At 41.1% G+C, this 23019-nt stretch overlaps 1 non-coding gene and 1 pseudogene across 1 annotated transcript; one reads left to right on the top strand and one right to left on the bottom strand.

The window, feature by feature from the left end:
* Nucleotides 1–23019, top strand: part of LOC148555510 (uncharacterized) — a 93039-nt pseudogene that overhangs the window by 62204 nt on the left and 7816 nt on the right.
* Nucleotides 15762–15868, bottom strand: LOC148555511 (small nucleolar RNA R71). Its single transcript, XR_015887051.1, has one exon. It is a non-coding gene; the product is annotated as a small nucleolar RNA R71 (small nucleolar RNA).

Genomic DNA, 23019 nt, shown 5'->3' with positions numbered 1-23019 from the left:
TGGGAATTGTCCAAGGAAAAACTATGATCCATACTCCAAAACCTACAACCCTGGATGGAGAAACCACCTAAACTTTGGGTGGGGAAGTGAGCAAGATCAAAACCAAGACCAGAGACGTTACAACTCCAACAACAATGCAGCTCACCAGCAATTCACACAGAGGACGTCTCAACACCCCCACAACAACACTTCTTCATATGCTTATCAAAACCAAAATAGCACATCTGCTCTGAATCACCCATCAATTGATGACAAGCTCTCTAAGATTGAAACCTTACTTGAAGGAATATGCCAAGAGATTCAAGAAAATAAGGTGTTCAAAGAGGAAGTGCGAGCCAACATTAAGAACCAGGGAGAGACCATTAGGAAGCTGGAATTCCAGGTGGGATATTTAGCTGAGAAGATTCCCAAACCTACCGATAGTTTCCCAAGTGACACAGAGAAAAACCCCAAGGGAGAAGCAAAGAAAGTAAGATGGGAAGATTGCAAAATGGTCACTACAAGTGATCAAGAGACTGAAGACAAGCAAGGCAAACTTTTCGAACAACCTGAAGACAACTCAACAAAGGAGGAGGATAGAGATCACCAAGAACCAGAAATCTCACAACAAGAGCTGCTGAAGCTCTATGCACCCTTCCCCAACTACTCAATGGTGCTGTGGGAAAGAGAATATACTCAAGGTTTCTAGACTTGTTTGCATCTCTGCATGTAAACATACCATTCATCAAGGAAATTCAACAAATGCCTGCATTCATCAAGTATATGAAGGAACTTCTTCCCAGGGAAAGCTCACTCAAAGGAGGCCAGACTATAGTGATGAACAAGGAATGTAGTGCCCTTATTCAACCTGAGCTGCCTATAAAAAAAAGAGACCCAGGGAGTTTTCACATCCCTTGTGCCATAGGTGAAACTATGTTCGATAGAGCACTATGTGATTTGGGGGCCAGCATCAACTTACTGCCTTTATCCCTGGTGAAGAGGCTGCAGATTAATGAGATAATGCCCACAGATGTAATCATCAGACTGGCTGACAAAACTCAAAAGCAAGCAATAGGAGTGGTGGAAAATGTGTTGCTAAAGGTTGGGAAATACTTTTTCCCAACAGACTTTGTCATTCTGGACATGGAAGAGAGTCACACTCACCCAATCATATTGGGAAGACCATTCCTAGCTACGGCCAGAGCACTTATCGATGTAGAGAAAGGGGAGCTAATATTGAGAATCCATGATGAACGACTCAGCTTCAATGTCTTCAAACTCTCACAAGAAACAGATCAAGAGGACAAGAAACTAAGCACAAACAATAAAAAGACACTGAAGGAGGAGACAAGCACTGAAGCACAACCAGTTCATTCTGAAACCCCCTCAATTGATAAACAAGGAAAACAGCAATTACCACAGCTCAAAGAAAAGTTGGAGGAACCTAAACCTCTAGAGGCATGTGAAGACAACATCACAACTCCTTGGAAAAAAAAAGGTCACCAAGGGGAAGGCAACCTTAAAAGAAACAAAGAAGAAGGTACCAAGGAGATGGAGGAACAAGAAGATCCCTACGGAAGCTTTCTCTCCAGGGGATAGAGTTGTCTCAGCTTACTTCCCAGATATTCCCCCTAATCTCCCTACTGTACCATCTCAATTACCCAAGGTCTTCACTATCAACAGAGTTCTTTCCCTGGAACATGTGGAGATCATTGATCCAACCAATGGATACAAGTCCACAGCAAGAGGGGAGGACTTTAAGCACTACCAACCACCCTGATGAAGGAAAAACGTCAAGCTAGTGACGCTAAAGAAGCGCTTCATGGGAGGCAACCCACGTTTTATATGTTTTTAAAATAATGAATAAATCAATGTTTATGAATTTCAACCCAAAACTTGACAAACACTTGGTGAAATCTTTATCATGCAGTCTATAGTGAAGAACAAGTTTGGTTTTCAAAGTAGAACTCTTGGAGCTTTGAACATAACTTTTCATCACATTGCTTCAAATTAAGTTTGGTGTCACCCCATGGTGCCACCAAAATGCATATAAGGACCCACCAATAGTTAGTTAGTTAGTTGGAATTCATAAATAAACAATCAATTCCTTTCTTCCCGTTTATTCTAGCCGTAGAGTTTGAATTTTTTTATGATATTAATTTTCTTATTTTAAATCTTTATAGGAAAGGAAAAGGAGCATAAAAAGAGATAGATTGGACAACCAAATAAAGAAGGTTCGGACACCACAAGAGGAGGGGTTACACACTTGTTCTAAAGAGGGAATACATTGGAAAATGTTGCCATGCAACATTGGAAAAAATGGAACCCCTAGAAGATCGAGCAATCCCCATCATAAAGTGATGATCCTTCTCTTATAGCCATGCATAACCCTAACCAACCATCAAGTGACCACTTCATCAATCTACACCCTCCATTCTCTCACAACTTCTTTATATAAACGACCCTTGTCAGTACCACCCTTCATTGTCATCACACACCCTTCACCACTCTTCATTTCGGTACAATACACCCCCTATCTGATTATAAACGTTCCTCCCCTCACTCTCTTCATTGCCATAAAACCCTAAACAACCAAAAGTCTCCACAACCTTACCACCTTCACATATTAATCATCATTCATGGCATCTTCAAGTTCTAAGAAAAGGGAGGGAAAGGAACCCATGGAAGAACACCCATATGATAAGAAGAGATTTAGAAGCTTGCATCATGCATTGCAATACGGGTGGATGGTTGATAAGCAAATCATCTATGAGCTGGGGTTTTAAGTTAAGAAGACTGAATGCCCCGAAATCACAGAGAAGGTAGAAAGGAGAAGATGGGAACTCCTCACTGAACCGGTCACTAAGGTGAATGCGAATCTCATAAGAGAATTTGATGCAAATGCAGTCAGATATGATAAGAAAGATGAATCATATACAAGCTTTGTGAGAGGAACAATGGTGGGTTTTGGTCCCATGAGTGTAATGAGGGCATTGAAGCTACGGTCTATACCATTTGAAGAAGAAAGTTATCACTCAAGATTGGACAACAATCCCAATTATGACCAGCTTTTACGAGACCTTTGTGTACCAGGAGCTGATTGGGAAAGGGGTGCAGGAAATAAACCAAAGTTCATTAAGAGAACAGACCTCACTCCTGAAGCTAAAGGGTGGTTCGAGCTAGTGAGGAGGTCTATTCTCCCAGCTACAAACAACTCGGAGGTAAATCTCGAGAGAGCAACAATGGTGCATTGTATACTCAAGGGAGGAGAAATCAAAGTTCATGAGATCATAGCTCAAGGCATTAGAAAGATGGCAGAGAAAAGTGACTCAAGAGGAACATTAGGTTACCCCAGCACTATTTACCGAATATGCAAGAAAGCTAGGGTGGTTTTTGAAGATGAGGACCCCGTTTGGATAAAGGAAGGCATTCCAATAATGGTCCGAAGGATGAATGCTGCAACATTCCCCCTGCCTCAACGGAAGCAAAGAAAGAGGACAGCCCCTCAAGTAGTGGAAGGCCAAGTCTCAGAGGGTCAAGCACAACAGACCTTGGACATGCACTAATTGCAGGAGGCCATTGATGGCTTGTCTAGACAATATTTGGAAAGCCAAGGAGCACAAAAAGAGCTTCAACTACAGATGATGGGGCAGCAAGAGGAAACACTTTCAAGATGGATGACTCAGCAAGGTGAGTGGCAAAGGCAAATGATGGAACAGCAACTAAGCCAAGGACAACAATGGGAAGAAGCATTCAACAGGATGGAACAAAGGCAAAACGAGCAACAAGAATCCACCCAGAGGCTAATCAACATCCAAGCACATCAAGGGGCACACATACATGAGATGCATCGAAGACAAATAAAACAGGCAGAACTATTGGACGAGCAAAGGGCATTCACAAAAGGAGTTTACATGAGCCAAACAGGACATCATATAAACACTCAAGCCAGGCTCAGCTACTTAGTGGGACAGCTGCCAATATTGCATCCAGGAATAGCCAAGTATGACGAAATGAAGGATGAATTAGCATGAAGGGAAAGACAAAGGGTGGAAGAGAGTCATGAGACAGTGAGGAAGGCACTTGAGGATTGGAAGTAAGCAAGATTGGCACGGATGCGAGGAAATGCAAGAGGAAACAAGGAGGACAAGCAAGGAAAAGAGCATGGACATCCACAACAGTAAAAGGTGGTGGAGTTCCTTCTTTGTTCCATCTTTCTCTATGTCTTAAAATAAGGAAGATCTTGTATGAAATAAAACCTGCTTCCATGTTATGTTTAAAACTTTTTAAATTATGTCTTTTAAGTTTTCTTTCTGAATAGGTCCATGATTTCTGGTTTAAATGTCACTGCATCTTTCCCTTATTTACTTGTAAGCTTGTCCATTTTAAATCAAATGAAGAAGAGAATGTTTATGTTTTTAAAAGACCAGAGTGGAGTTCATATTGTGGAAGTGCATTCATGAATCTTTGGGGTAGTCATAAGTTAGCTAAGTTGGTTCAACCACAAGGTTAGGAGGACAACTATCTATCCTGAATACTTGACTTTGGATATACCCATGAGACTGAGTATATGACAAGATCCTAATAAGAGAAAAGGGAAAGAATAATAGAAGTGAAAAACAAAAGAAAAAGAGTAAGCAATAAGGCTAGGCACCAATGGTTTGGACCTTGAGACAAGTGTCTGTGGTGCTCCTGTGTGAGGGATCTACTTGGATGAATAAGCTCTCAGGGGTGCTTTATCACTTGGTAACTTGGGTTAACTAATCCGGGATTATCAGCTGAAAATCCACTATCAAGAGTAACCCTCACTACAGAGCATTTAGTAACCCAAAGAGGTGCTGGACACCAAGGTCTCAAGAAAAGAAAATAAACAAACTATATGCCTGTGGTGTGTATGTATAGGGGAGAGACTTGAGGGAGTAAGTCCTTAGGGGTGCTTCAACACCTAGCACCTTGAACCAACTGGTTCGGGAGTGTTGGCTGAAAACTTATCTTAAAGAGTTGCCCCCTTACAGAGCACTTAACCTAAATAACACAAATAACCCTTGAAATAAAAGTCTCATGGGATATAGACAAAGTAAGTGTTTAGGAACATGATAAAGGTCTGAAAGCCAGTAATGGAAGATTAGGGACAAGAAAGATTTAAGTTTGGTGTTGTGATGCCAGGGCATCTTGGCCAGTTTTACTGACCTTTTCTTTACTATTTTTAGGTTAGTTTCATGCATTTCCTTAGGAAATAAGCTAGTTTTGGGTAGATATTCACTTACACCTTGAGTCAAGCATACATTGTGCATTTTACATTATTTAATGAGGATTTTGCATAAGTTTAGTGACAAATTGTATGTTGCATTGCCCATGACTTGGACTAGAACTTTGATGCACTCTATTGCTTGATTTCAGGACCAAAGGAAGCAAGGAAAGGGAGGAAACTTACAAGGTTAATGAGAAAAGTGATTGCCAATGACACTCTCATAGCCATCATTGCCCACGTTGAGAGTCACGTTAACTAAGTTAACGTGAACTCTAACGTGGAAAAGGGAAGTTGAGCCAACGTTAGTGACACTTAACATTGTCACTAACGTTGGCAAACACTCATAAGTGGCCACGTTAGAGCCCACGTTAACCTAGTTAACGTGGCCTCTAACGTTAAAGGGGGAAAGAGAAGCCATCGTTAGTGACACTCAACATTGTCACTAACGTTGGCCTAAGGATGCAACACACCACGTTAACTCCCACGTTAACTTGGTTAACGTGGGAGCTAACGTAAGAAGTGAGAGTTGTCGCCAACGTTAGTGACACTCAACATTGTCACTAACGTTGGAAGCAACCACACAACCCCCCAAGGAGCCACGTTAACTTCCACGTTAACTTAGTTAACGTGGAAGCTAACGATGAGGAATGAATGATGAGCCAACGTTAGTGACACTCAACATTGTCACTAACGTTGGGATGGCTAAGAATGGCCACGTTAGGAGCCACGTTAACCTAGTTAACGTGGACTCTAACGTAAGATCTAGGGGCACATTGGAATGTTAGTGACAATGTTGAGTGTCGCTAATGTTCTCGAAGGTTGGCAAGGCCACGTTAGAAGCCACGTTAACCTAGTTAACGTGGAGCTTTAACGTGAAGCAAAAAGGGGCACACTGGAACATTAGTGACAATGTTGAGTGTCACTAACGTTCTCGATGTTTGGCAAGGCCATGTTAGAAGCCACGTTAACATGGTTAACGTGGGCTCTAACGTGAGGCAAAGGGGTAGATTGGAACGTTAGTGAAAATGTTAAATGTCACTAACGTTCTCGAACTTATACTTTCACTAAATGTTAACACCCCTAACGCCCTGAGCTGAAGTCTCTGCCCACTTAGCACTTTCTCTCTGCAAGTAAAGCCAAGCCCAAATGAGGAAAAGAACTACTTCAAACTCATGATCCAAAGGCCCAAGACTTGAAGAGCAAACTAGAAGCTGAGAAGAATAGTATATATAGGAGTAGCTTTGAATTGTAAAGAGAGTTCTGGAGGCTGGAAAAAGGAGAACTACTCTCTGTATTTTATCTTCTCTGCATTTTCTAGTTTTAAGATGTATTCTCCATCTTTGTTTTCATTTTCAAGAGCTATGAACAACTAAACCCCTTTCGTTGGGTTAGGGAGCTCTGTTGTAATTTGATGGATCAATACTAATTTTCATTATTCTTCTTCTGTCTTTTCTCTTGATTTTACTTGAAAGCTTTCGATCTTCATCCAATTGAGTAGTTATCTTGGAAGTGAAGCTATTCAAACTTGGATCTCTTTTGAACCTTGAAAGAGGAATGAAGAGATCAAGCTAGAAATGCTTTCTCATGCTGGACCAAATTGGGTTTGGATGGGTATGTGACTATAACCCTCTCATTACTTGATTTAGGAAATGCATGTGGTATAATCAGTGACCATACTTCATCTCTTCTTATGAGCAATTGACCAAGGAATTGGCTATTGATCAAGATTTGAGAGATTGAATTACAAGAAATTGTAATTCAATCTCTTAAGATTGCCGAGGAGATCAATGAGTGCATTGATTGAGGAAGAGATGAAAATGAACTTGATCCGGAGAATTGCAACATCTCCTAAGCCCAATGAACTCCCCATCTCTGATCTTACCCATTCTCTTTAATTTCTCCCATTTAATTTTATGAGCAAATCCCCCATTCCCATTTACAATTCTGCAATTTATTTTCAGTCATTTACTTCCAATCCTTTAATTCTAGTATTTACTTTTCTGTTATTTACATTTCCGCCATTTTATTTTCTGTAATTCTCAACCCAAATTCTGGATTCGCTCAACTAGAACATTCTTCTAATTAAAGTTGCTTGATCAATCAATCCCTGTGGGATTCGACCTCACTCTATTGTGAGTTTTTACTTGACGACAAATTCGGTACACTTGCCGAAGGGAGATTTGTTGTGAGACAAGTTTTCCCCGCATCAAGACCTACAAGATAACCATAGATTGCTTCAAGCCAACAATCTCCGTGGGATTCGACCCTTACTCACGTAAGGTATTACTTGGACGACCCAGTGCACTTGCTGGTTAGTGGTACGAGTTGTGAAAAGTGTGATTCATAATTCGTGCACCAGGGATCGGCGCGGATGTGTACAGTGCGCATCCGCGTGGGTGTGCTGGGCTAGAGGCACAAAAGAGGCCCAGAGTTGGCACAACTCTCGGGTCCTTTGGCCTGGGTGATGCAAAAACGCATCGACGCACGCGCGCACTGTGCGCTTGCGCGTGGATGGTTTGATCTTAAAGGATGGGCACGGAGGCGCGAAGTACGCCAACGCGTGGGTAGTGAAACAGGGAGTGGCGCGGACGCGTACAGCATGCGTCCGCATGGGCTAAGACACAGAGTTGGCCCAAAAGTGGCACAACTCTCTGGTCTTTGGCCCAGAAAGCTAAAAATGTGCAGCCGACGCGCGCGCGCGCTTTGTGCTTGCGCGTGGCTTGGGGGGTTTTTTTATGAGCATCAAAAGAGCTTATAACCTTCCCATCCTTCATCAAAATTTTAAAACTAGCTAAGATGCAAAATTAAACACATTTTGAAATATTGGGGATTTTTCAAACAAATTGAGGAAACTTGCAATCCAAGTAAAAACTCAAATTCAAAGAATCATCCCTAATTAGAGCATAGAATATATAAACAACTTAGCAAGCAAGCAAAATATTTCAAGAAGTAAAGAAATTATATACAATGGAACTCAATTCATTCATTCTTTATATCTATAAGAGAATGGAAAGAGTTTACCATGGTGGGGTGTCTCCCACCAAGCACTTTTAGTTTAGGTCCTTAAGTTGGACATTGGGAGGCTTCTTGTCAAGGTGGCTTATGCTTGTATCCATCCTTGAACCTTTAAGAGTGCTTGTCCTTCAATCGGTTGTCAGAAGTTCCAACCATCTTCACTAAGCTTGAGTAAGGTCCTCTCCAAGACATGAGCTCCCAAAATTGATTCTCACAGGGTAATCCAGGATCCCATATCTTGTCCTCGCACCCATCTTCTAGTTGATTGCCTTGACTTTGTCCGGGCGACGAGAAAGCGGAATTCTCATGGAAGCACCAAACTACTCTCCTTGACCCATTTAATTGAGAATCACACCAATCCGTGCTCTTCAATTTTGAGCTTCCAACCATAATAAATCTAGACTTACAATGCCAACCACTAAACATCCTCCTTTTTTGCTTAATTCCACAAAGCGCCCTAAGCTGGCCATCCGTCTCAAGCAGACCATACTCCAGTGGGATAATAAAGCTGAGAGTTAGAAGTTTTACCCACTCAAGTGAAGGATTGGATGGCGAACTAGGTGAAGAAGTACCCAATGGTCTTGATAAAGCATGCTCTACTCCCGTCCATCCTCTTCTAGAGGTTTCCACCACTCGGCAAGGTTCTTCAAGTTTCTCCTCTTGCCAAGCTACCTCAAGTTCACATTCTTCTTCACTAATTCCTTCTATCTCCTCCCCATCACTCTCATCATAGATCAGAGGTCTAGTAAAGTCTACCTCATCATCAAGTCTAAGCATTTTGGGGATGGACTCTTCAAAATCGAAAGGATCATATGTTGATGCGGAATCATCATAGATAGGAGGGCTTGTTGCTTGGAACACTCCTTCCAGTTCTTCACTTATGATGGGTTTTGGAGGTGGCTCATCCTCCTCAACCTTACATTCTAGTCCACTGGGGGAAGGCTTAACAAGATTGTCAAGGGAATTGGTCAATGTGGGCAAAAAATCACTAGTGATGGAATCCACTTCTTGATCATTTTCCTTCAACTCTCTGTTTACTTCCGCAACTTTACTCTCCTCTTTACCATCCTCTATATGCTCAAAATATCCCAAACATCCACCCACTACTTCCTTTTGTTCGCTAATCTCTACCTTCTCCTCTTGTTGTACCTCTTGCTTCAACCCTTCTTCCTCACCATGGAGCTTCAAGTTCACTCCCTCACTAGGCTTCTTGATAGTTTCTCTACATTCAACAATGGAAGTACCCAGGGTACATGAGCCTAGGTGGGATGTTAGGTGATTCACGGCTTCTACCATGCTAGCTATCCTTGCTCTTAACTCCTTGAACTTAGTTTCATCATCCTCTTGTCGCCGTAAGATACGAGATTCAAGGTCTCTCAATTCTAACATGAAGGCTTCGTCGGGAGGTGGTGGTGGAAGATAGCGTTCAGTGTTTGAAGGAAGGTTGTTAATGTTGGAAGGTGGTTCATATTGGTGGAATCCTTGAGGTGGTATATGTGAAATTTGTGGTTCTTGGGAGTATTGGTGTTGGGATGGTGGTTGTTCTATATGTGATTCAAATGGTGGTTGATACGGTGTGTATGAGTTATGGTCATATGGAGTTGAATGGTGGTGTGAGGCTTGTGAGTATGGTGTATGGCTATATTGAGGAGTGGGATCACATGCATATGATGATTGTGGTTGACAACTACAATGAGGGTCATCACACACATTGGATTGATATACATTAGGATCAGGATTATATCCATAGAAGTTCGTAGGAGGTTGTTGCCATGAAGGTTGTTCATAAGCATGAGGTTCCTCCCATCCTTGAATTCTAAATCCTTGATGCATATCCTCATTGGAGCTTTCATTCCCTACAACATAGTTTGAACTACACTCATAGCCAAAAGAATGAGAATTCATAGTGAAAGAGAAAAAAATAAAACAAAGATTAATAAGAAACAAAGAAGATAAAATCTTAAACTAGCAAAAACTAGCAAACAAACCAAAATTCAAGCTATTCACAATATATACAATAGCTAATAACATAGCACCATTGTGTCATCAGCAACGGCGCCATTAATTTGATGACTGAGTTTTGCTCGATGATCTAGATTTTCTTCTTAAGGAAAGAATTACTTCGTTGCAAGCATAGCTCCAAACCAACAAACAACTCTCGCATCAAATTAAGTTATGGTTTTGTCATAAATAACGAACCCCAAATAAGAATTAAGCGAAGTATTTGGACTCTGGGTCGTCTCCTTAGGAAACAATGTAGTGCTTAGTTATTGGCTATGAGGGGTCAAAGGGGGGTTTTGGTTCATAAGAGGGCAAGAGAAGTAGATTTAGCAAGCAAGTAAAGGAAGCAAGATAAAGAGCTCTTGGCTAAGACTTGGGTAATTGGGATCACCATCCTTGTCAACAAACCGAATATTGATAATTAAGAGAGGCCAACCTATTAAGTCTACTTCCCAAAATCTTTAAGTACGTCATATTTACTCCTAAGCTTGAAGTACGTCAAATAGATTTGATCACATCAACCCTTAAGTCCTAACCTACATACTAATTAACTTAGTAGTGAGTTAGCGTCAATGGGTATCAAATTGATCACCATGGGTTCTCAAATCACCAATTCCATCAAACCCGATGACTCAAGATTACCCAATTCCCTTGGCTTAGACCAAGAGTTTACAAAACTACTCAAAAACTAAGGAGAACATTTCATCAAACACATAGAGTGCAATAAAAGTAAACATCATAAATTGCAAGAACAATAAAATCTAACAACTACTAAGTGCAAGAAAAGCAAGATCAACAACTCAAATCAACAATAAAGAAACATCAAACATTAAATTGCATTAAAAGTAAATCAAATCCAACATGAGTTCATTATCACAAAAGGGAACAAAATGTGAAATTAACATCACAATTAAGAGAATCAAGATGTAGAAATGAGAAATTATAAAAGAGACAAGATAAGATCAAGTAATTAAACATGAATTTAAGACAACCTAACCAAATCCTAACCTAATTCTAGAGAGAAGAGGGAGCTTCTCTCTCTAGAAAACTAACTAAAGGCTCATGTTGGCTAAAACTAATTGATCCTCCTTTGCTTGGACTTCAATTATGCATGAAATACACTCAGAAACAAGTTGGAATTGGGCCTGGGCAGCTCAGAAATCGCCCCCGGCGTTTTGCCTTTAAGTGGGCGATGTAAGAGTATTGGCGCATGCGCGCCATGTGCGCGTGCGCGTCGATTGGCAAATTTCCATCCGCGCGGGTGCGGCATGTACGCGTGCGCGTCTATGGGCGAGACCACTTTTGCACGTACGCGTCTTGTGCGCATGCGCGTCCCTTGATGCATTCCCAATTTTTGTTTCTTCATCCATTCTCCCCTTTGTATGCTTTTCTACTCATTTCTTCCATCCAATACTTGCCTTATAAACCTGAAATCACTCAACACACATATCAAGGCATCGAATGAAATTAAAGTGAATCAAAATTACCAATTTAAGGCCTAAAATGCATGTTTTTACACTTAAGAAAAATTCAAGGGAGAATCACAAAACCATGCTATTTTATTGAATAAATGTGGAAAAAGGTGGTAAAATCCCCCAAAATAAGCACAAGATAAATCACAAAATCGGGGTTTATCAATCTCGCCTTGCTTGTTTGGTGTGCTCTCACGGAGAGGCCAGTGAACATTCCGTTTCTTGTCAAGCAAGCGATGAGTCAAGTCCATGTCCAGGGTAATTTACCATTTCCAGCATTGGTATCTGATTTAGTTGCTGCTGCGGGTGTTCCTTGGAAAGCCAAGGACAGGAAGATTATAGTTCCGGCTAAGGGCAATGTGGTCCCAAGCGGAAAATACTTACATCTTCCCATGAACAACCCAAGCCTTGACATAGCCCTTCCATCTACTATCCCTTCCACTTCATCATCACCACCACGGCAAAGATCAACACTTCAGAGGATAGAAGATCTACACCGGAAGCTTGATAGATATGAGCAGCGCAATCAACGCCGATATACTTACATCAAGAAACTTCTGCGTTGTGTTACCCCTAGCATGGATTAACCCGAAATATTCACATTCACCTCAAACCCAAGTGATGGGAGCTCTGAAGGAGAGGATAGTGACGGTTCCGGTTCCGACCGCCCTTTGCGCATTATACGTAGCACGGAGGAACGTGCTAATTTTTAAGTGTGGGAAGGTCGTTCAACCGATCTCCATGGGTAACAATCTCTTCCTTTCAATACCCATGGATTTATCATTTGCTTAGTAGTTAGTACATTGTTAGTATATTGCATGTGTAGTTAGTTTTGCTTGTAAATACTCCTTGCATGATAGCTAGTTTCTATTGAGTTGCTTGATCAAAACAATAACTTCTTTATGGTTTTAAGGTAGTTTCATGCATTTTCTTAGGAAATAAGCAAGTTTTGGGTAAATAATCACTTACGTCTTGATTCAAGCAAATATTGTGAATTTTACATGATTTCATGAGAATTATGCATGAATTGAATGACAAATTAGATGATGCATGTCTCATAACTTGGACTAGAACTTTGATGCACTTTATTGCTTGATTTCAGGACAAAGGAAGCAAGGAAGAACCACGTTAGCAGCCACGTTAGTCTAACTAACGTGACCTCTAACGTGGAAGGGGAGCTAGCTTGCAATGTTAATAAGAAAAGTAATGGCCAATAACGTCCTCGAAGCCATCATAGCCCACGTTAATTGCCACGTTAACTACATTAACGTGGTAGTTAACGTGGAAGAAGAAAATGAAGCCAATGTTAGTGACACTCACCTTTGTCACTAATGTTTGACCAAGCTCATATTGGCCACGTTAAGAGCAACGTTAACTCAGTTAACGTGGACTCTAACGTGGACTCTAACGTGGGAAAACAAAAGAATGACCAACGTTAGTGACACTCACCTTTGTCACTAACGTTGAGCTAAGCCACTTTGAGCCACGTTAGTTGCCACGTTAACTCAGTTAACGTGGACTCTAACGTGGAGGGAGCAAAGAATCGGCAACGTTAGTGACACTCACCTTTGTCACTAACGTTGGGATGAGCCACTATGAGCCATGTTAACTCCCACGTTAACTACATTAACGTGGAAGCTAACGTGAGTAAAAGGGATGATGAGCCAATGTTAGTGACACTCACCTTTGTCACTAACGTTGGAGATGGCTAGGAATACCACGTTAGAAGCCACGTTAACCTAGTTAACGTGAACTCTAATGTGGGAAGTAAAGGCATTTTGGAATGTTAGTGACAAAGGTAAGTGTCACTAACACTCTCGAAGATGTGGCAAACCTACGTTAAAGGTCACGTTAGCCACACTAACGTGAACTCTAACGTAGGGAGAAAGGAGGATTCTCAAGGTTATTGAAAAAAGTAAGTCCCAATAACGTGTGCGAAGGACCAAGAGGCAACGTTAGTGGTCACGTTGGTGCCACTAACGTTGAAGTTTACGTGGACCATTCTTGGGTGAGAAACGTTAATGAAAAAGGTGATTGTCACTAACGTTCTTGAACCCACACTTTCACTTAACGTTAACGCCACTAACATCCTAAGCTAGAATCCCTGCCTACTTCACACTTTCTCTCTTCAAGTAAAGCTAAACCCACTGAAGAAGATAACTGCTTCAACTCAAGATCCAAAGGCCCATATCCAAGACTTGAAGAGCCAACTAGAAGATCAGAAGAATAGTATAAATAGTGAGAGCTTTGAACTAGAAAGGAGCTTTTGGCATTATTAGAATTACTCTCTGTATTTTACTTTCTCTGCAACTTTTAGAATGTACTATCCATCTATGCTTTTCATTCCCAGAGCTATGAACAACTAAACCCCTTTCATTGGGTTAGAGAGCTCTGTTGTAATTTGATGGATCAATAATAGTTTTCATTATCCTTCTTCTCTCTTTTCTCTTGATTTTACTAGAAAGCTTTCAATCTTCATCCAATTGAGTAGTTATCTTAGAAAAAAAGCTATTCATACTTGGATCTCTTCTGAACCTTGGAAGAGGAATGAAGAGATCATGCTAGAATTGCTTTCTCATGTTGGACCAAATTGGGGTTTGGGCGGATATGGTGACATACAATTCTCCCAATACTTTGATTTGGAAATACATGTGGTATAATCAGTGACCACACTTCATCTCTTCTCATGAGCAATTAGACCAAGGAATTGGCTATTGATCTAATTTGAGAGATTGAATTAACAAGGAATTGGAATTCAATCACTTAAGATTGCCAAGGAGATCAATGAATGCATTGATTGAGGAAGAGATGAAAATGAACTTTATCCGGAGAATGCAACATCTCCTAAGCCCAATGAACTCCCCATTTCTGATCTTATCCATTCTCTTTACTTTCTGCTATTTACTTTCATGTTAAACTCCCCTTCCCCATTTAAGATTCTGCAATTTACCATCCGTCATTTATTTTCTGCAATTTACTTTTTCGCCATTCAATTTCCTGCAATTCTCAACCCAATTTCTACTTAGCTCAACTAGAGCATTCTTCCAATTAAAGTTGCTTGACCAATCAATCCATGTGGGATTCGACCTTACTCTATTGTGAATTTTTACTTGACGACAATTCGATATACTTGCGGAGGGAGATTTGTTAAAGGACAAGTTTCCGTGCATCAAGTTTATGGCACCGTTGTTGGAGATTGATTTTGTATCAACAATAATTAAATTGGTGGATAACTAGATTGTGCATTTGTTTTTATTTTGTTTAATTTAAGTTCATTTGAGTAATTTACTTTCTGTTTTGCTATTTTCTTCCCTTTCCCCTACCCATTTTCTTAGTTGTTTACAATTCAGTCACTAACCCATAACTGTTTGATATATTGCATCACTCACACTAACAGCATTTTTATAGAAATTACTGTCTGCATCTATCTCTCTTGCTTTTGCTTTGTTGGTTGTATGACAGGTAGAAGAAGTGGGGCTTCAACTTCCTTTGATTCTGAACCTGAGAGGACCTTCCTTAGATTAAGGAGGGAAGCAAGAGGAAAGAGAGTAGTTGGTGCTGAGGAAGAGGAGGAGTACTTTGAACCAGATATGGATGAGAATATGGAGAACCATCATGAAGAAGAGGCTCACAACCATGGCCGAGAAGGTCCAGCACATCAGGCTGGGCAAGAGAGAAGAGTTCTGGGTTCTTACATCAACCCAAACCCAGGAAACTGTGGAAGTATTATCCAACGGCCAACCATACATGCCAACAACTTTGAACTAAAGCCTCAGCTCATCACCCTTGTTCAGAACAATTGTTCATTCAGAGGAAGTGTCCAAGAAGACCCCAATCAACATCTAACCACCTTCCTGAGGATATGCGATACTGTGAAGTCTAATGGTGTTCATCCTGACACCTATAGACTACTTCTGTTTCCCTTCTCACTCAAGGAGAAAGTATCTAAATGGCTGGAATCCTTTCCAAATGAGAGTTTAGCAACCTGGGAAGATGTGGTGAACAAGTTCTTGGCAAGATTCTATCCTCCTCAACGGATCAACAGGTTGAGAGCTGAGGTACAAACATTCAGGCAGCAGGATGGTGAGACTCTATATGAAGCATGGGAGAGGTTTAAAGACTTGACAAGAAGATGCCCGCCAGATATGTTCAATGAATGGGTGCAGTTGCACATTTTCTATGAAGGCCTTTCGTATGAATCAAAGAAGGCAGTAGACCACTCATCCGGGGGATCTCTGAACAAGAAGAAGACCATTGAAGAAGTCATAGATGTCATTGAGACTGTAGCAGAGAATGACTACTTCTATGCTTCTGAAAGAGGCAACACTAGAGGAGTGATAGAGCTGAACAACGTGGATGCACTGCTAGCTCAAAACAAGATGATTACCAAGCAATTAGTTGACCTCACCAAGAAGATGGAGAGGAATCAAGTAGCAGCAATCACCACTTCAGCAGCAACCCAAGAAGGAGTGAATGAAGAAGCAGAGGGTGATCAGAAATAAGCCAACTACATTGGGAATTCACCTAGGCAGCACCATGACCCATACTCGAAAACATATAATCCTGGTTGGAGGAACCACCCAAACTTTGGGTGGGGAAATCAACAAGATCAAGGCCAAGATCAGAGACGCCATAACCCCAACAACAATGCAACTCACCAACACTCCACACAGAGGTCTTATCAGCACCCACCTAACAACACACCTCAACATCCATACCAAAGTCAAAATGGCCCTTCTCACCCCTCCAATCTCAACTCACCATCATCTGAAGATAGACTCTCCAGGATTGAAACCCTACTTGAAGGCATATGCAAGGAAATCCAAGATAGTAAGATGTTCTGAGAGGAAGTGCGATCTAACCTGCAAAATCAAGATGCTGCCATCAAGAAACTTGAGACACAAATTGGCTACCTATTCCAGCAAGCTCCTAGCCATGACCTTTGTAGCAACATTGAGTCAAGGCCAAGGGAGGAGTGTCAAGCTATCACCCTCAGAAGTGGAAAGGAATTGAAGGAGACTTCTAAGCGACCACAAGAGAAGGATTCAGTTGGAAAGAAGGAGGAACAAGATGAAGTTCAAGTCCCCACCTCTAACTCATATCAAAAGGAAGGAGAGCTGAAGCCATATGTTCCGAAAGTCCCATATCCTCAACAACTGAAGAAGAAGGGGGATGACAGCCAGTTCTCCAGATTTTTAGAAATCTTCAAGAAACTACAGATTAACATACCCTTTGCTGAAGCAATAGAGCAAATGCCACTCTATGCCAAGTTCTTGAAGGAGTTGATGACCAAGAAGAGAAGCTGGAAGAACAACGATACTGTGATACTGACTGAAGAATGTAGTGCCATCATCCAGCATAAATTACCCCAGAAATTGAAGGATCCTGGAAGCTTCCAAATTCCTTGTATTATAGGAGAAATAACAGTAGAAAAGGCTCTATGTGATTTAGGAGCCAGTATAAATCTGATGTCTGTAGCTATGATGAGGAAAATGAGGATTGAGGAGGCCAAACCAACAAAAATGGCCTTACAACTGGCAGACCGATCATTCAAGTTTCCTCACGGCATAGTGGAAGACTTGCTAGTGAAGGTAGGAGACTTTATCTTTCCAGCAGACTTTGTAGTGTTGGACATGAAGGAAGGAGCTAAGGCTTCTATCATCTTGGGTAGACCATTCTTAGCTACTGCCGGAGCTGTCATTGATGTCCAAAAGGGTGAACTTACCCTTAGACTACACAATGAAACAATGATGATCAATGTGTTCAAGGCCATGAACTACCCACAGGAACCATTGGGAGAATGTATGAGGTTGGACTCACTGGAAGATGTGGTACAAGAGACTTTTGAAGAAGAAGAACTTGAGGAGTTAACAGAAAAGGAGGAATCAGCATCAAGCGAAGAAGCTGCAACAGCTGAAGTTCAGGTTCAGGGCACAATAGAGGAGAAGAATGAAAAGAAAGAAGCACCCAAACTTGAACTAAAGGCACTGCCACCCACTCTCAAGTATGCATATCTAGGGGAAAATGAAAGTCATCCGGTGATCATAAATTCATCCCTCAGCCAAGAACAAGAGGAAGAGTTACTTCAAGTATTACAAAAGCACAAGGATGCCATAGGATGGACCCTTGCTGACTTGAAGGGAATCAGTTCGGCCATATGTATGCATAAGATATTGTTGGAAGATGATGCCAAACCATCCATTCAACCCCAAAGGAGGCTGAATCCAGTCATGAAGGAAGTGGTACAGAAAGAATTCATGAAGTTGTGGCAAGGAGGAGTGATCTATCCGATCTCAGACAGCCCATGGGTTAGCCCTGTGCAAGTTGTCCCAAAAAAGGGAGGAATCACTGTAGTCCCCAATGAGAAGAACGAACTAATCCCTACAAGGACCGTCACAGGATGGCGGATGTGCATAGACTACAGAAAACTCAATGAAGCTACACAAAAAGATCATTTCCCCCTTCCCTTCATGGATCAGATGCTGGAAATACTTGCAGGGCATGCATATTACTGTTTTCTCGATGGTTATTCAGGATATAACCAAATAGTGGTTGATCCAAGAGACCAAGAGAAAACCTCCTTCACCTGCCGATATGGAGTGTTTGCCTACAGGCGCATGCCATTTGGGCTATGCAATGCACCCGCAACTTTCCAACTGGGAGTATGAGTCCCAGGTCGTCTCCCAACGAGTTGCAGAAAAGTGTGCTATTTTATTAATCAGATGTTTTCAAAAAGGTTTGAGTTGAGTAAACAGGAAATTAAATTGGTGAATTTGAATAATGTAAATAAAAGCCTTGACTGGGAATTGATTACATGGAAGCCCTATTCTTGATGGAATACTCTCAAGATTAATTGACAATTGAGAGTTATTTCGTTTAGTTATCCCTTACTAAGTAGGGGAAGATCAAACAAGTTGGAATGCTGTTCTATCCACAAGTCCCAATCCACTCTTGGGAGGATTGGTGTCAGGAACTAGAGAGAAAACCAATAATAACCCAATTACAATCTTTCTCTTGAACCTTCCAACTCAAGGGTTCCTTTCAATCAACTCCCCATCAAGTTAGGGAACTACTAGCTCATTGTGAATGTAAAATTCATAGCATATGAAAAGGAATTAAAGAAAGACATTGTAAATAAAAATCAAAATAGTCCATTAAAAAAAAAGTGATCCTTGTATTAAATAATCCTAAAAATATTCCAATGGTAAAATTAAACAAAGCAAAGAACATGGAAGAGTAAACCAAGTAAAGAAAACGAACTAGAATGACGAAGTCTTTATGAGGTAATAACTCTTCTCAATATCCCAATGCAAAAGCAAGAGAAAATTAAAATCCTAAGAACTATGAATGTGTAGAAAAGAAAAACCTAGAGGAGGAGTAAAAACTAGATCTAAAACTAAAACTGTGTAGAATGAATGTTGTCTTTGGTTTCTGCACGTTCTCTGGCTCTAGTCTGCTGTTCTGGGCCAAAAATTGGGTCAAACTAGGGTCCAAAATTGCCCCCAGCGATTGTGCAAATTATGCAGATCGCGCACGCCATGCGATTGCGTCGCTCATGCGGACGCGTCATTCGCATTTTGCTTCACCACGCGGGCGCGTAGTCCATGCCTCCGCATTGCTTGTGCTTTTTCATTCCGCGCGGTCGCGTGAGCCATGCGGCCGCGTCATTTCTCGCTGGTTATCTCCTCAATTTCTTGTGTTCCTTCCATTTTTGCTAGCTTCTTTTCCAATCTCCAACTCATTTATTCCCTAGAAAGCCTGAAACGCTTAACACACAGATCACGGCATCGAATGGAATAAAGGAGAATTAAAATGCATAATTAAAAGTCCCTAGGAAGCAGTTTTCAATCATGTAATAATTTCAGGAAGGAAATATAAATGCATGCTAAATTAATGAATAAGTGGGTAAGGATCATGATAAAACCACACAATTAAACACAATATAAACCATAAAATAGTGGTTTATCAACCTCCCCACACTTAAACATTAGCATGTCCTCATGCTTAATTGAAGGAGATAAAATAAATAAGTATGAACATGTAGAAACTCATGCAATGCAATGCAATCCTATATATATGAATGCAACTATATGATTCTTGCCCACTTGATCAAAAGTAAATAAGCTCTTCAAAACAATTACAAATCAAATTCTACTAATTCTATCATTATACAGTAAGACAGATAAAAGTGCAAGAAGATAGCTCATGAAAGCAGAGAACATGGAAATTCAAGCATTGAACCCTCACTGATGATGTATGTACGCTCTAATCTCTCTAGTGTATAGGGTAATCACTCTATCCTTCTCTAATCGTGCTCTCTAACTTTTATTTTTCTCCTAACCAGTCAACAACAGTTAATATACCAATGCAAACATCATGAGGTCTTTTCAAAGTTGTAATGGGGCCAAGGTAGGGGTAGGGATACATGTATGGTTAAGTGAGCTTATAAATTGAATCTTTAATTAACCCAAGCTTTAACCCAACCTATATATTTAATGTAACCTTAGAATTCATACCTAGCTACCCAGAATTCCCTTTTTACATTCCATACTCATGTATCAACTTTTTATTTTAATTTTACTATATGTGCATTGATCTTTGAAGTAAACACACAAGAATAAAATAATTATGGTTAAATAAGGTAACCATTCATAAAGGCTCAAATCTTTACAAGTTGTGTGTTCTTTAGCTCAAAAATCATGTTCCAAATACAACTTCAAGCAGATTTATCATAAATTTTTTTTTAAAAAATTAGTGAAATTTTGTTTCAAAGATAGAGTCTTAGAAGAAACTTATTGTCTTTTCAATCAAGTAGAACATGCATGCAACTAACCTATTACTATGCAATTTATCCTATTCTATAAAAGAAAGAAAATCTAACTAAAATATCCTAATTTATTGGTGCTAGGGAAGAGAAATTACCTCCGGAAGTCATGTACTGACCGACCTCCCCACACTTAAGGCTTTGCACCGTCCTTGGTGCCATCTGTCAGGAATAGGTGTGGGCTGGTAGCAGTATCTCCACAGTCGGGACCATCATGGCTCCCTGTGCTGGTAAAGGAAGTGGAGTCCGGGGTGTCTAAGTCCTTGAAGTGTCCCTTGAGTAGCTCCTTGAGGTGTTTGAATCGGCACTCGTTACGGCGCTCTCTTAACTTCGCTTTCTGTTCATGCCGATCCAACCTTTCAATTATCTGCTGGAGCAGTTCGTCTGTTGTAGGTGCTTGTGGTATTGAAGAAGGAATATCTTCAACCGATGCAGTAGGAAGGCTTGTAGTGGCTGCTGGAAGTCTGATGTATTTCCCGTTAGGGACATACTGATCATCCCGTGGAAGCATGGCTTTGGTGTCCCCAGCTCTGTAGGAGACTCCGATTGCTCAGACAAGATCTGAGACCAAGGCGGGAAAAGGTAAGTTGCCCGCAATTGGTACGTGTTCCATGGCATTCCGGATATGTCTTGGTAGATTCAGAGGTTGGTCTTTAAGGATGCACCATAGTAGAACGGCCATGTCTGTAGTGAAGGAGGACTCGTGAGTGCTCGGAAAGACGTAGTGGGACATGATCTGTGCCCATACGCGAGCCTCCAAGGTAAGTGCTGAAGCCGAAATTTCCTTAGGGCGGGTACGATGGTATCCGTAGATCCAACGGCTGCCAGGTAGTGCGATAACTCTGAGAACGGCGTCCTAGTCAAATTGGTACATCTGGCGCTTGAGTGCGGCTTCCTGAAAGGCGTCTAATCCTTCTGGAATAGGGGGAAGACATAGAGCTTTTTGAATAGCCTCTTCTGTAATGGGGACTTGCTTCTGACGAACATAGACAGACTGCAGAGTTGGTAGGTGGAAGTTGGAGTAGAACTCGACTACCCAAGAAAGATTGACCTACCTTGGCTGTCTCTGTAGGAAATCCCATTGTCTTCAGGTAATTTGTGGCTCAATAAAAGTAGCAATATTGGGTGGGAGGATAAGAAGGTGTTCGTTGTTGTAGCTCCTTTCAGCCAGGATGGGGAACATATGCTCACAGTAGCGATTTGGAAATCATGCAGTGTCCTTTGCTGGAAAGGCTTTCTCCTTTTCATCAACCTTGATGATCCTCTTAACTCTTTTTGTTGAGGGCCTGACTGTAGTTGAAGAAGGCTCTGCCACTAGTGCTCTTTTAGTTCCTCTTCTTGCTGGGGGTTTGGGAGTAGCTTTCTCTTTTCCTTTCTTGGTGGCCATCCTGAAAAAGGGGAGAGAAAGTAAATTAAATTCAAAGAGATATATAGCAAGGAAGAGAAAAGGTGGTGATGGATGCACATTAGGAGGTGACTGACATTAACACACGCTCGTGAGTACATGTGAAAAGTTATCAGTGGAAAATAGTTAGTGCATATAATGACAAGTGAATGCAAGGTGTTTATTGGCATGCCGGAAAAGGGCATGAGTAGCATAGATCATGCATCACTTTGTAACAAACCATCATGTTTTTATTGACAATTAAATTTAATTAATACAATAGTAGAGGGAGTTTATGAAAAGCAAGCATTGAATAGTAGAATAGAATAATGTAGAGAAGTGCATAATGCCATATGGGCTTTTTCACAAACACATGGCATGCATGGTGAATAAGGTATAGAAAGTATTAAAGTGAACATGCAAGCAACCCTTTAAAGAAAATAATATATAATTGCCAAATAATTTGCAATAATCCACAAGCATATAATGAGGAATAATGACTCAAATAAAATTCTAGCACCATGTAAAAAGGAAAGAAGAAGGAAAATATGAATAATGAAATGAAAAAGAAAAGAAAAGAAAATAGCATATAAAATAAGAAGAATGATAGAAAAGGAAAGAGGGTGGAAGAAAATAAAACCTTGTTAATGGAAGTGAGAGAGAGAGAGTGAAAGGGGAGATAGAAGGAAGAAGGGAGAAGGAAGAAATAAGGAGGGAAAAGAGAAAATAGGATTTGGGGAGAAAAAGATATGATATTTGGCAAAATTAGGAAAAACTGTGCGCCGCAAGCGACGCGATCACATGGGGCACGCGGTCGCGCGACTTACGCTTAAGGTGATTAACGCGGTCGCGTCGGTCACGCGGTCGCATGACCCGGTTTGTGCCAGTGGCGCGAGGTTTTCCTCGCACTCGTATAACTCTCTGTTCAAAATCATTAAATGCCAAATTTTAGGTGATGCGATCGCATGGGACATGCGATCGCGGGAGTGGGCAGTTTTTGGAGTACGACGCGGCCGCGTGCGGCACGCGGTCGCATGAGGGGGATTAAGCGTCCAACGCCAGTCCAGCACCACTCTAGCACAACTTTCAGTTA

This window comes from Arachis ipaensis, chromosome B6 (assembly GCF_059453495.1).
Source record: "Arachis ipaensis isolate K30076 ecotype BB chromosome B6, ASM5945349v1, whole genome shotgun sequence".
Classification (NCBI taxonomy): domain Eukaryota; kingdom Viridiplantae; phylum Streptophyta; class Magnoliopsida; order Fabales; family Fabaceae; genus Arachis; species Arachis ipaensis.
The sequence above is the reverse complement of the archived record's forward strand: the minus strand, read 5'-3'. Positions and strand labels throughout refer to the sequence as shown.